Source organism: Neovison vison, chromosome 2, assembly GCF_020171115.1.
Source record: "Neovison vison isolate M4711 chromosome 2, ASM_NN_V1, whole genome shotgun sequence".
NCBI lineage: Eukaryota > Metazoa > Chordata > Mammalia > Carnivora > Mustelidae > Neogale > Neogale vison.
The window spans coordinates 104,768,659-104,781,813 of record NC_058092.1 but is presented as its reverse complement, the minus strand read 5'-3'; the positions used below and the strand labels follow the sequence as shown (position 1 = coordinate 104,781,813).

The window sequence follows — 13,155 nt, the reverse complement described above, 5'->3', positions numbered from 1 at the left end:
ACTATGGAAAGAACCAAGATGCCCTTCAACGGATGAATGGATAAGGAAGATGTGGTCCATATACACTATGGAGTATTATGCCTCCATCAGAAAGGACGAATATCCAACTTTTGTAGCAACATGGACGGGACTGGAAGAGATTATGCTGAGTGAAATCAGTCAAGCAGAGAGAGTCAATTATCATATGGTTTCACTCATTTGTGGAGCATAACCAATAGCATGGAGGACAAGGGGCGTTAGAGAGTAGTAGGGAATTTGGGTAAATTGGAAGGGGAGGTGAACCATGAGAGACTATGGACTCTGAAAAACAGTCTGAGGGGTTTGAAGTGGCGGGGGGGTGGGAGGTTGGGGTACCAGGTGGTGGGTATTATAGAGGGCACGGCTTGCATGGAGCACTGGGTGTGGTGAAAAAATAATGAATACTGTTTTTCTGAAAATAAATAAATTAGAAAAAAAAATGATGTTTCCTGAGTTGAGTCCCCCCGCCCCCCTCAAGGGGGTGGCCTCTGGGGAAACTGGTTTTTTTCAAACTTTTGTTCTCTGGCGGTTTTTTTTTTTTTTTTTTTTTTTGCTTGTTCACTTTTTTTCCTCTCACCTTGACCGCCTTTGATGGTTTTTGTAGTATTATTTTTGCATCTGTGTTCATCAAGGATATTGGTCTATAGCTCTCTTTTTTGATGGGATCCTTGTCTGGTTTGGGGATCAAGGTGATGCTGGCCTCATAAAATGATTTTGGGAGTTTTCCTTCCATTTCTATTTTTTGGAACAGTTTCAGGAGAATAGGAATTAGTTCTTCTTTAAATGTTTGGTAGAATTCCCCCGGGAAGCCATCTGGCCCTAGGCTTTTGTTTGTTTGGAGATTTTTAATGACTGTTTCAATCTCCTTAGTGGTTATGGGTCTGTTCAGGCTTTCTATTTCTTCCTGGTTCAATTTTGGTAGTTTATACGTTTCTAGGAATGCATCCATTTCTTCCAGATTGTCAAATTTGTTGGCGTAGAGTTGCTCATAGTATGTTTTTATAATAGTTTGTATTTCTTTGGTGTTACTTGTGATCTCTCCTCTTTCATTCATGATTTTATTTACTTGGGTCCTTTCTCTTTTCTTTTTGATAAGTCTGGCCAAGGGTTTATCAATTTTATTAATTCTTTCAAAGAGCCAGCTCCTAGTTTGGTTGATTTGTTCTATTGTTTTTTTTGGTTTCTATTTCATTGATTTCTGCTCTGATCTTTATGATTTCTCTTCTCCTGCTGGGCTTAGGGTTTCTTTCTTGTTCTTTCTCCAGCTCCTTTAGGTGTAGGGTCAGGTTGTGTACCTGAGACCTTTCTTGTTTCTTGAGAAAAGCTTGTACCGCTATGTATTTTCCTCTCAGGACTGCCTTTGTTGTGTCCCACAGATTTTGAACCGTTGTATTTTCATTATCATTTGTTTCCATGATTTTTTTCAATTCTTCTTTAATTTCCCGGTTGACCCATTCATTCTTTAGAAGGATGCTGTTTAGTCTCCATGTATTTGTGTTCTTTCCAAACTTCCTCTTGTGGTTGAGTTCTAGCTTCAGAGCATTGTGGTCTGAAAATATGCAGGGAATGATCCCAATCTTTTGATACCGGTTGAGTCCTGATTTAGGACCAAGGATGTGATCTATTCTGGAGAATGTTCCATGTGCACTAGAGAAGAATGTGTATTCTGTTGCTTTGGGATGAAATGTTCTGAATATATCTGTGATGTCCATCTCATCCAGTGTATCATTTAAGGCCTTTATTTCCCTGTTGATCTTTTGCTTGGATGATCTGTCCATTTCAGTGAGGGGAGTGTTAAAGTCCCCTACTATTATTGTATTATTGTTGATGTGTTTCTTTGATTTTGTTATTAATTGGTTTATATAGTTGGCTGCGCCCACGTTGGGGGCATAGATATTTAAAATTGTTGTAGTATTAAAAGAAATCAAACCGCACCCTGATCTCCGTCTCAGAGAGAAGCCTCAGTCTGGGTGCAGAAGCTGAATAAATTCCCCCTTGGACGCTGGCAGTGCAGGTTCCAAGTTAAAGACCCTGGGGGTGCAGGATCTTTTGCTCGTCCCCAAAGCCAAGGCAGTGGTGGCTGGGAGCTCCTGTCCGCCAGAGATGTTCCAAGCAGCGATCGCACACTGAGATTTTGCCGCCGGCCCGGGCTGGGAGTGCCCGGCTTGCGCGCACCTCTTTTCAGAGGCGGCTGTGGGTCGGGCGCGCATCTGGGGCACTGAGAACGGGGCGCTGGTCCATAAGCCGCAGGCTGGGCTTTTGCGTGCCTCTGTCTGGGGAAGAGTTTCGCATGCGCGAGGCTTAGACTTTGAAACAATGGCGCAGGTCAAGAAGCGCCCCCAGGCCTTAGTAACACAAGAGAGCTTGAGGGACGTGCGCGCGCATCTCAAGCTTCGTGGTAGGGCTAGCGCGCGTTCTGCAGACCGGCGCAGCTCCCATCCCCTCACAGGAGCCGGAACCCATGCGCTCTGGGGCGCGCTGGCGGCTTAGGGACCAGGAGCTGGTTTCTCCGCCGCACTCTCTCTGCCTCAGCGCCGGGGAGGCCGTCTGGGACCGGGGACTTAAGCCCCTGTCCCTAGCCGCCCCGATTCCCACAATTTCCCCCCGCGATCCTTTGCTCTTTTGGAGTGCTTTCAACCAGTCTCCAAGTTAATGCTGGTCCCCAGACGCAGGGCACTCTCGCTTTCCCACCGGTCGCCTCTGGTGACTCCCTCCCCCTTTTGTTTATCTTCTGATATCAGTCCGCCGTTCCCATTCCACTTTACCTGCTCACTGGCGTCTTCTGCCCCTGTAGAGATCCAGACGTGTATAATTCTGATCTCAGGCTGATATCATGGGTGATCGGAGTTCTTTGGTAGGTAATCAGCTCACTTTGGGGTACCAGCTGAAAAGACGCCTCTTCCTAGTACCCCGCCATCTTCTAATTCCTCTGATCCTCTGTTTTGTTTACTAAAATTCCACGTAGCAGCGAGATCATATGATAATGGTCTTTCTCTGACTGACTTATATTGTTTAGCATCTACATTATTGCCAATAGCAAGATTCCTTTTTTTAATGGCTCTGTAATATATATAATATATATTATATATATAATGCAGTCATTAAAAATATATATACATATATAAAATATTATGCAGCCATTAAAAAAGGAATATATATCACATCTTCTTTATCCATTCATCTGTCGATGGACATCTGGGCTTTTTCCATAGTTTGACTGTTTTGGAAGGTGCATCTATAACCATTGGTGTGCAAGTATCCCTTTGGATCACTACATTTGCATCTTTTGGGTAAATACCTAGGAGTGCAATTGCTGGGTCATTCGGTAGTCCTATTTTCAGTTTTTGTTCCATACTGTTTTCCAGAGTACAGCACCAGCTTGCATTCCCACTAACAGTGTAAGAGGGTTCCCCTTTCTCCACATCCTTGCCAACACCTGTCATTTCCTGACTTGTTCATTTTAACCACTAATGCTGGTGTGAGGTGGTATCTCATTGAGGATTTGGTTTGTATTTTCCCGATGCTGAGTGATGTTTAGCATCTTTTCATGTGTTTGTTGGCCAGTTGGTTGTCTTCTTTACAGAAATATCTGTTCATGTCTTCTGCCCATTTCTTGATTGGATTATTTGTTCTTTGGGTGTTCAGTTTGGTAAGTTCTTTGTGGATTTTGGCTACTAGCCCTTTATCTGATAAGATGTTTGCAAGTATCTTCTCTCATTCTGTCAGTTTTCTTTGGATTTTGTTGGAACTTTCTGATTCCTTATTAGGTGGTGAGATTATCCATAAAGCTTGAGTTTCAAATAATAGCAATATGACAGAGAGGATTCATTTTTGTAAGGCAAGAAACTGAGACAATCAGTCCAAAAAACAAGAATAAAAAAAGGTAAATTTCACTTCCTTTAAAAGAAAGTTTGAATGAGAAATTCGGGCTGTGACAGTTTTCAAGGTGGACTTTCAGGTACCTGAGGCATACGTCTCCAAAGGTTTGTGTCTCTGCAGTCAACTGGAGGAAGTTAAAATGGGCTAAGATGGGCCAGGTCTCCTTCCATTTGAGAGTCCTTCACCTTTTCTCCTCTGTCAAAGAGACTGGGTTGAAAATATCCTCATTCTGCTATTCCTACTTTGCTGTTTTAGATGAAAGTTATATGACTCACTGTTTCCTACTCATAAATTGATCGTTATATCAGAACAGCCTGAGACAGTTAGTACAAATGCTACCTCGTAGATCTGGTTTCTAGCAATTCTGACTCAGTGGGCTTATGTGGGCTCTGGAATCTACTTATTAAAGTCAGGTGTTTAGTCAGTTTGGAAACTCCCTGAGATCAGGGATGTCCCTTACAGTTCTTGAGACTGATGATTTCATATATATTAGGACTTTTAGTCTTCACAATCAACTTGTTAATGGAAGATTCCCATTTTCCTGGTTTGCAGATGAAGAAACTAAGGCACAGAGAGGACCCAATTCCCCTATGACTGGCCCAAGGACCCCTTGCTAGGGAGGCTGGAGCCAGGTTTAGGGAGTGTCCCCTTTTACACCAAACCTCACACCCACATTTTTCAATTCACTCTTATAGCTTTCCATACAGGTGCTTCCTTTACCTAGACCTCATTTCTGCCCCAACCCTCCAGGATTAAATTTTCTAATTTGAAAAATTTCTTCCTAACATGATAAGAGCATCTTGTTGTGAACACTGGCTATTGATGTGAGACACTGTGCTTAATAACAATATTTTGGGGCACCTGGGTGGCTCAGTCTGTTGGGCATCTACCTTCAGGTCAGATAATGATCTCAGGGTCCTGGGATCGAGTCACATATTGGGATCCCTGCTCAGCGGGAGGAATGCTTCTCCCACTGCCTGCCTTTCTCCCTGCCTGTGCTTGCTCTCTCTCTCTCTTTCTCTCACAAATAAATAAAATCTTAAAAAAAAAACTTTTGCTTTCATATCTCCAATTAACATTGATATATGGTGCAAAGTGGGTTTTAATATTAACTTATTTTTAAGTAGATGTTCATTCATTCCAGTTACTTTTAGGGAAAGTATTTCATTATTCTGGTGAAGTGTACCAGTGACCTTATTTTAAAAATCAAATAATTGATGGGTGCCTGAATGGCTCAATAGGTGGAGCAAGAAACATTTGATCTCAGAGTTGTGGGTTTGAGCCCCAAGTTGGATGTAGAGATTACTTAAAAACAATTAAAAAAAAAGTTAAAAAATTGTATATGTGTATGGGGACATTTTTTACTCTACTCTCTTGTATTCATATATTTACACTGTGTTTTCTTACACCATACTGTAGTGCTTTAATTATCATGGCTATATGATGAGCTTTGAAATTTAGTACATTTCTCTAATTTAAGTCTTCAAGGTCGTCTTGCTATTTTAAGTACTTTGATTTCCATATACATTTTAGAATTAACTTGTAAATTTGCTCCCAAAGTGTCTTCTCCCATGTGAGTCAGAGTCAAACTGATCTGATATTCCAACAATGCAGTCTTCTAATCTATGAATGAGATAGATGTTGCTCTATTTATTTAGATTGCCTTTAATTTATCCAAGCAATAGTTTCCAGGGGTCTTTTTAAATATGTGTTCTTATGCACTTAATGCTGGTGGAAATGAATCTCTGTTCTGTTTGTTGAATTTCATTTCCTTTTTAAAAAATGTTATTTTCTAAATGCTCACTGGTAGTATGGAGAAATAGAGTAATTAATCCATGAAAGTTATAGAGGTATAATTAAGGTACAGTAGACTGATCACTTTAAAATGTAAAATTAAGAGTATACTTTCAGGGATCATTTCTATAGCTTGTTACTAGAGAAGTTGCTCTGAACGTGTGCAGTACCCAAAACCATGAGGAGGAGGCCCAGGGTTCTCTTGTGAACATGAAACTGGCTTTAGCCATTGTTTCCACAACTGCCAACTGCCATCAGTGACTGTTCTCCACCTACTTTGGAGGAGTAAGAGAGAGAGACATGGTCTGAGTGCTTTCCCAACAAAATAAAAATTAAAAAAGACAAACAGTACAATGAAATTGCATTTTCATAGATGTACATTTTATTTTTCTTGCTAAGTAGTATTCCTCTATATGGATATATTCTGTCTGTACATTCAGCTACTGATGGACATCTATGTAGTTTCCAGGGTGTAGCCATTGTGAAGAAAGCTGTGATGAATACTCATGTACAGGGTGTTGTATGGACATACTATCTGAACATCTAGGAGAGGAATGGCTGTTCACATGGCTGGTACATGTTTACCCTTGGCTCAGCATTTCTCAGGGGTTGGACCATTTTTCATTCCCAAAAGTGTAAGAAATGTCCAGTTCCTTTCATCCTTACCACATATGTTTTCAGTCTTTGTAATTTTAGGCTCAGGGATGGAGGTGTAATGGTAACTCACTGCAGTATTAATTGATCTTCCTGATGCCTGAGCATGCTGTCCAAAACTGACCTCTGTGCTTCAGAGCCACAATATAAGATGAAGACAGAGTTTGCAGTAATGAGGAACAATAGCTTTCCAGGGCAAAGGAAGCTACAGCAGGCTAAGGTCCTCAAAAACTGGAAGCCCCCTGAACCCAGAAGAAGGGATGGGGAGAGTGGTTATGTGGAAATACAGGATCTACCCAGCTTCCACAGAAGTTGTGTGTCAATTTCTGGCCTCCCCCATCATGTCTTTAGGTTGGACCAAGTTTCTGAAACAGAAGGCTCAGAAGGAAGGAGGAGAGATTGGCAGAAGAGAAGAAAAGGTTACTTAATTTAAAACTGAGCCTCCTGGAGATATTATTGAAGCCATTTTGATTTTTGTTCAACTCTATTCTTTAAGTGGAGGAGGTGGGAGCATCTTACAAGTGCTTCTGGCCATTTAGATATCTTCTTTTGTGAAGTATTCCTTCTTCAAGTCTTTTCACCAATTCTCTTATTGCATTGTCTTATCAGACACAAAACGTGTCAGAACATTACACTGAAAACTACAGAGCACTACTTTGAGAAATTAAAGAACTAAATACACGGAAAGATAAAATATGTTGTGGATTGGGAGACTCATTATGATTTAGATGTCAATTCTTCCCACAATGATCAACAGATCTCGCACAATGCCAATCAATATTCCAGCAGAAATTTTAGTAAGCATTTATAAGCTGATCCAAACATGTATATGGAAATGCAAGTGTTCCTGAAGTATCAAAACAATGTTAAAAGATGAAGTGGCAGACTTAAATTGCCTATTCCAAAATTACTATAGAAATATGCTATGCAGGGGGAGGAGTCAAGATGGCGGAGAAGTAGCAGGCTGAGACTACTTCAGATAGCAGGAAATCAGCTAGAGAGCTTATCTAAAGAGTGCAAACACCTACAAATCCATCAGCAGGATCAAAGAGAAGAACAGCAATTCTAGAAACAGAAAAACAACCACTTTCTGAAAGGTAGGACTGGCAGAGAAGTGAATCCAAAGCGACGGGAAGATAGACCCTGGGGGGAGGGGCCAGCTCCCCGCAAGCGGCGGAGCAACGGAGCACAAAATCAGGACTTTTAAAAGTCTGTTCTGGGTGCCTGGGTGGCTTAGTGGGTTAAGCCGCTGCCTTCGGCTCAGGTCATGATCTCAGGGTCCTGGGATCGAGTCCCGCATCGGGCTCTCTGCTCGGCAGGGAGCCTGCTTCCTCCTCTCTCTCTCTCTGCCTGCCTCTCTGCCTACTTGTGATCTCTATCTGTCAAATAATCCGCTGAGGGACATCGCTCCAGAGGCTAATCCAGGGTGAAGCCCACTCGGGGTCAGTGTGGCCTCAGGTCCCACAGGGTCACAGGAGGATCGGGGGTGTCTGAGTGTCGCAGAGCTTACAGGTATTAGAACGGGGAAGCCGGCTACAGAGACAGAGCTGACAGTGAGCTCTCAGCTTGGGTTTACCTTGAACCGGTCGCAGTCTCTGTGAGCTCGGAGTGCGGCCGGAGGTCACGCAGACGGGAGTTACTGGGTGCTGTTCTCTGAAGGTGCACTGAGGAGTGGGGCCCCAGGCTCTCGGCTCCTCCGGGCTGGAGACCAGGAGGCCGCCATTTGTATTCCCGTCCTCCGGAACTCTACGGAAAGCGGTCAGGGAACAAAAGCTGCTGAAAGCGAACCCCAGCGGGTTACTCAACCCAGCCCCTGGTAAGGGCGGTGCAATTCCGCCTGGGGCAAAGACACTTGAAAATCACTACACCAGGCCCCTCCCCCAGAAGATCAACAAGAAATCCAGCCAAGACCAAGTTCACCTACCAAGGAGTGCGAAAGGAGGAGGAGAAAGCAAAGTACGGAACTCATGGCTTTCTCCCTGTGATTTTTTAGTCTTGCAGTTAAAGTAATTTTTTTCTTTTTCATTTTTTTTCTCTTTTGCTAAATTTTTTAAATTAAAAAAATTTTTTTTTTAAATTTAAAATTTTTTTTAACTTTTACCCTTTTCATTTTTAACGTTTTTTAACTAGTTTATCTAATATATATATTTCTTCTTTTTCATGCTTTTCTTTATTGGTTTTCTTTTTTTAATTCCTTTTTTTCCCTTTCTTTTTTCTTTTTTTTGAACCTCTTTTTATCCCCTTTCTCCCCCCTCACGATTTGGGATCTCTTCTGATTTGGTTAAAGCACATTTTCCTGGGGTTGTTGCTTGTATTTTACTTGCTCCTTCATATACTCTTATCTGGACAAAATGACAAGGCGGAAAAATTCACCACAAAAAAAAGAACAAGAGGCAGTACCGAAGGCTAGGGACCTAATCAATACAGACATTGGTAATATGTCAGATCTAGAATTCAAAATGACAATTCTCAAGGTTCTAGCCGGGCTTGAAAAAGCCATGGAAGATATTAGAGAAACCCTCTCGGGAGATATAAAAGCCCTTTCTGGAGAAATAAAAGAACTAAAATCTAACCAAGTTGAAATCAAAAAAGCTATTAATGAAGTTCAATCAAAAATAGAGGCTCTAACTGCTAGGATAAATGAGGCAGAAGAAAGAATTAGTGATCTAGAAGACCAAATGACAGAGAATAAAGAAGCTGAGCAAAAGAGGGACAAACAGCTACTGGACCATGAGGGGAGAATTCGAGAGATAAGTGACACCATAAGAAGAAACAACATTAGAATAATTGGGATTCCAGAAGAAGAAGAAAGAGAGAGGGGAGCAGAAGGTATACTGGAGAGAATTATTGGGGAGAATTTCCCCAATATGGCAAAGGGAACGAGCATCAAAATTCAGGAGGTTCAGAGAACGCCCCTCAAAATCAATAAGAATAGGCCCACACCACGTCACCTAATAGTAAAATTTACAAGTCTTAGTGACAAAGAGAAAATCCTGAAAGCAGCCCAGGAAAAGAAGTCTATAACATACAATGGTAAAAATATTAGATTGGCAGCTGACTTATCCACAGAGACCTAGCAGGCCAGAAAGAGTTGGCATGCTATTTTCAGAGCACTAAATGAGAAAAACATGCAGCCAAGAATACTATATCCAGCTAGGCTATCATTAAAAATAGAAGGAGAGATTAAAAGCTTCCAGGACAAACAAAAACTGAAAGAATTTGCAAACACCAAACCAGCCCTACAGGAAATATTGAAAGGGGTCCTCTAAGCAAAGAGAGAGCCTACAAGTGGTAGATCAGAAAGGAACAGAAACAATATACAGTAACAGTCACCTTATAGGCAATACAATGGCACTAAATTCATATCTCTCAATAGTTACCCTGAATGTTAATGGGCTAAATGCCCCAATCAAAAGACACAGGGTATCAGAATGGATAAAAAAACAAAACCCATCTATATGTTGCCTCCAAGAAACTCATTTTAAGCGCGAAGACACCTCCAGATTTAAAGTGAGGAGGTGGAAAAGAATTTACCATGTTAATGGACATCAGAAGAAAGCAGGAGTGGCAATCCTTATATCAGATCAATTAGATTTTAAGCCAAAGACTATAATAAGAGATGAGGAAGGACACTATATCATACTCAAAGGGTCTGGTTTGTGTCCCTCCTGATCCTATCTTGTTTCATTTTTTTCCTTCCCTACCCCCCAAATCCCCCACACTGCCTCTCAAATTCCTCATATCAGGGAGATCACATGATAATTATCTTTCTCTGATTTATTTATTTTGCTCAGCATAATACCCTCTCATTCCATCCACGTTATCACAAATGGCAAGATTTCATTTCTTTTGATGGCTGCATATTATTCCATTGTGTGTATACACACACACACACACACACACACACACACATATACATATATATCACCTCTTCTTTATCCATTCATCTGTTGATAGACATCTAGGTTCTTTCCATAGTTTGGCTATTGTGGACATTGCCACTGTAAACATTCAGGTGCGCGTGCCCCTTCGGATCACTACATTTGTATCTTAGGGTAAATACCCAGTAGTGTGATTGCTGGGTCATAGGGCCCAACAGGCTACTTGAGAAGGATGAAGCAGGAGGACTGAGTGGCCCCAGGACGCCCATGCAGGGCTGTCCCGCTTTCCAGGTTGGAGGTGATGGAGACCTCGCCCATGTAGTAGCTTGATTTCCACCTGGTTGAACGTCTAGCCATTGTAGGCAGTCTCCCTGCTGCCCACCATCTCTGGCAGGAGAATGGGGTCTGGCAGGTGCACCTTAACTGCCTGGGGTTGTCGGTGGGGGAGCCTCCTTCCTGGCCTTGCCCAGGGTCTTTAGCGCTGAGTGCCTTCTCCTCCATCAAGAGGGGTCAGCCTCCGCTGCTGGGGAGTGCTGTGCGGTGGCAGACCCTGCTCTGAGGCTCAGTCCCAGAGCCTGTGGAGGTGCACCTGGGGGCTGAGGCAGAACCTGGGGAAGGTGAGCTTCTTTTGCTGCTCCACTGCTGCCATCTCATCAGCTTTTCTAAGACAGTTTTTCCTTGACACTGGGGGAGAGGGCAGGAGACCCCTGCCCCTTGTGTGGGGGCTGAGAGGATGCTGCCCTGAGGTCTGTGGTGAAGAGCCCTCCTGTGCCAGTGGGCATGGCTCTTTAGAGCTCCTGAGCCTGCCCTGCTCATTTCTCTTCTTTTCAGTGTCCTCCCCAGGAAGGATGAGCATGAAGACACGTGGCCTCATGGGAAGTGTGGGAGTCTCACAGCCTTTCTAGGGTGTCTCATGGGTAACATTGAGCCCAGGGATGACTTCTGTTCCCTAGGAGAAAGGGAGAGCCACCAGTTGTGTCAAAGCCCTGGACTGCAAAGCTGGTGCTAAAGGAGGGGCAGGGATTCCTAGCTCCCATCCATCCCACTCACACACATTTTTTACCTTACAGTTCTGAGGGTGCAAGGTCCCAACAAGGATCTCACTGGACTAAAATCCAGATGTCCACAGGGACCTTCCCTTCTGGAGGCTCTAGGAGAGGGTGGAAATAAGTCAAGGGAAACCGCACATAAATGCAGTCCTGAGGTTTTAGCAAGGGAGCTCCTCTGCCCTCCTTACCTGCTAGGGCACTGCAGCCCCAGAGGAGGTGCTGATCTGACCTTACAGGGATTTGACATTGCACAGGCATAGGCCTCTACTAAACAGGCCAGAGTCAGGAATGCTAGCTTTTCCTTCCAGGGAGACACCAACACTTTCCCGACTCACAGTTCACACCAATGGATTTTTAGAACAATCTTCCCAACTGACCCCTTTTCTCTAAAATGAAGAGTGTCCCTCCCATTTGTTCTCTGGATTTGCCTATGGATTTGCCAATGTTGGTTTGTCCAAGATCACCTTCCCCTTTTATTCCCAACAAATCCCATTTTTGCTGGTAAAATATCTGGCATTTCCTATTTTTTTTAGGTTAACCAGGCAGTGTATTTCTTTGCCTGTTCCAGCTGGAGGCCCCTCCTCCATGCTCAGCCACAGCAGGCAGAGTCCTCCTCACACAGCATCCTTCTGACCTCCTTCTCTGCCTCTTCCGGTTTTAAGACTCCCTTGTTATTCCAGGGGGCTGCTAGAGAATCCAGGATCATCTCCCCATCTCAACGTCCTTAACATAAGCATCTCTGCAGGGTCCCTTTTGCCGCTGAGGGAACACGTGCAGAAGTTCCTGGTGATGGAGATTTGGAATACAGCTGAGGCTTGGTGGAGTGTGGTAGGGAGCTAATGATGAAGAAAGAATTCTTAAGATGTTATTCTTACAATGTCTCTGGTGCAGAATGTTGGTTTTATTAAAGCATGGGAACAGGACCCTTGGGCAGAAAGAGCTGCTGCCCTGGGGTTGGGATCCGAGGCTCATTATACACTTGGGCATTAGGGATAGGGAGAAAGGGAGGTTTTCAAATGAACTTTCATAGGCTAAGAGGACCTACAAGATACTAGAGGCCTTTGCCATTGTCAAATTAGGTTGATTTTCCCTATTGTAAGGTATTACTGATAAGACAGCTGGGGAGGTGAACCATGAGAGACTATGGACTCTGAAAAACAATCTGAGGGGTTTGAAGTGGTGGGGGGGTGGGAGGTTGGGGTACTAGGTGGTGGGTATTATAGAGGGCATGGCTTGCATGGAGCACTGGGTGTGGTGAAAAAATAATGAATAATGTTTTTCTGAAAATAAATAAATTGAAAACAAAAAAGACAGCTTGCAGCTTCCTGGAACTGTCATGGAGATCCCACCCAGGAGTAGAAGGTCAGGGGTTCAGAGAGTCAGCCTGTGCGGTGTCCATGGACACCGCCTAGGGAGGGAGCATTATTCTGCTCAGTGCCACACTGAGCTCAGGTGACAACTAAAGTTGAATGCCTCTCTGTTCCCCAATCTTTTCGAATTTCAACAATCTGGTAAAAGGAAAGCCCTTCCTCAAGTCGCAATCAAGATGAAGGCAAATCAGGACCCTAGGACACTCCATCCACGGCCATACAATTGCCCAAGTACTGGTCTCTTGGGAGTATTTGTTTTGCTTTGTTTCCCAGACCTGTATTTTTTCCGTCCATAGGCCGACTTTGTTGCAGAAATCTCATCCAAGGGGAAACGCCCCGCGCTGGAGGGAGGGAAGGCGGTGGCAGAGGGGGTCGCCTGGCACCCCGCTAACCCCCTGCTGTGAACTCTGAGCCCAGTCTAAGGGAGCAGAAAGGATGGTTTCCTTTGGCCCGGTCCTCAAAAGCGGGATCCTTGGGAGTTCTCTCTCCAGCGGCCACGAGGGGGCGCCG

The 13,155-nt window shown here is 43.7% G+C and overlaps 1 non-coding gene across 1 annotated transcript; it reads left to right on the top strand.

Moving 5' to 3' along the window:
• Window positions 1–5,792: 5,792 nt before the first annotated feature.
• Window positions 5,793–6,005, top strand: LOC122901397. The gene has a single exon (XR_006383473.1). It is a non-coding gene; the product is annotated as a small nucleolar RNA U3 (small nucleolar RNA).
• Window positions 6,006–13,155: the final 7,150 nt, after the last annotated feature.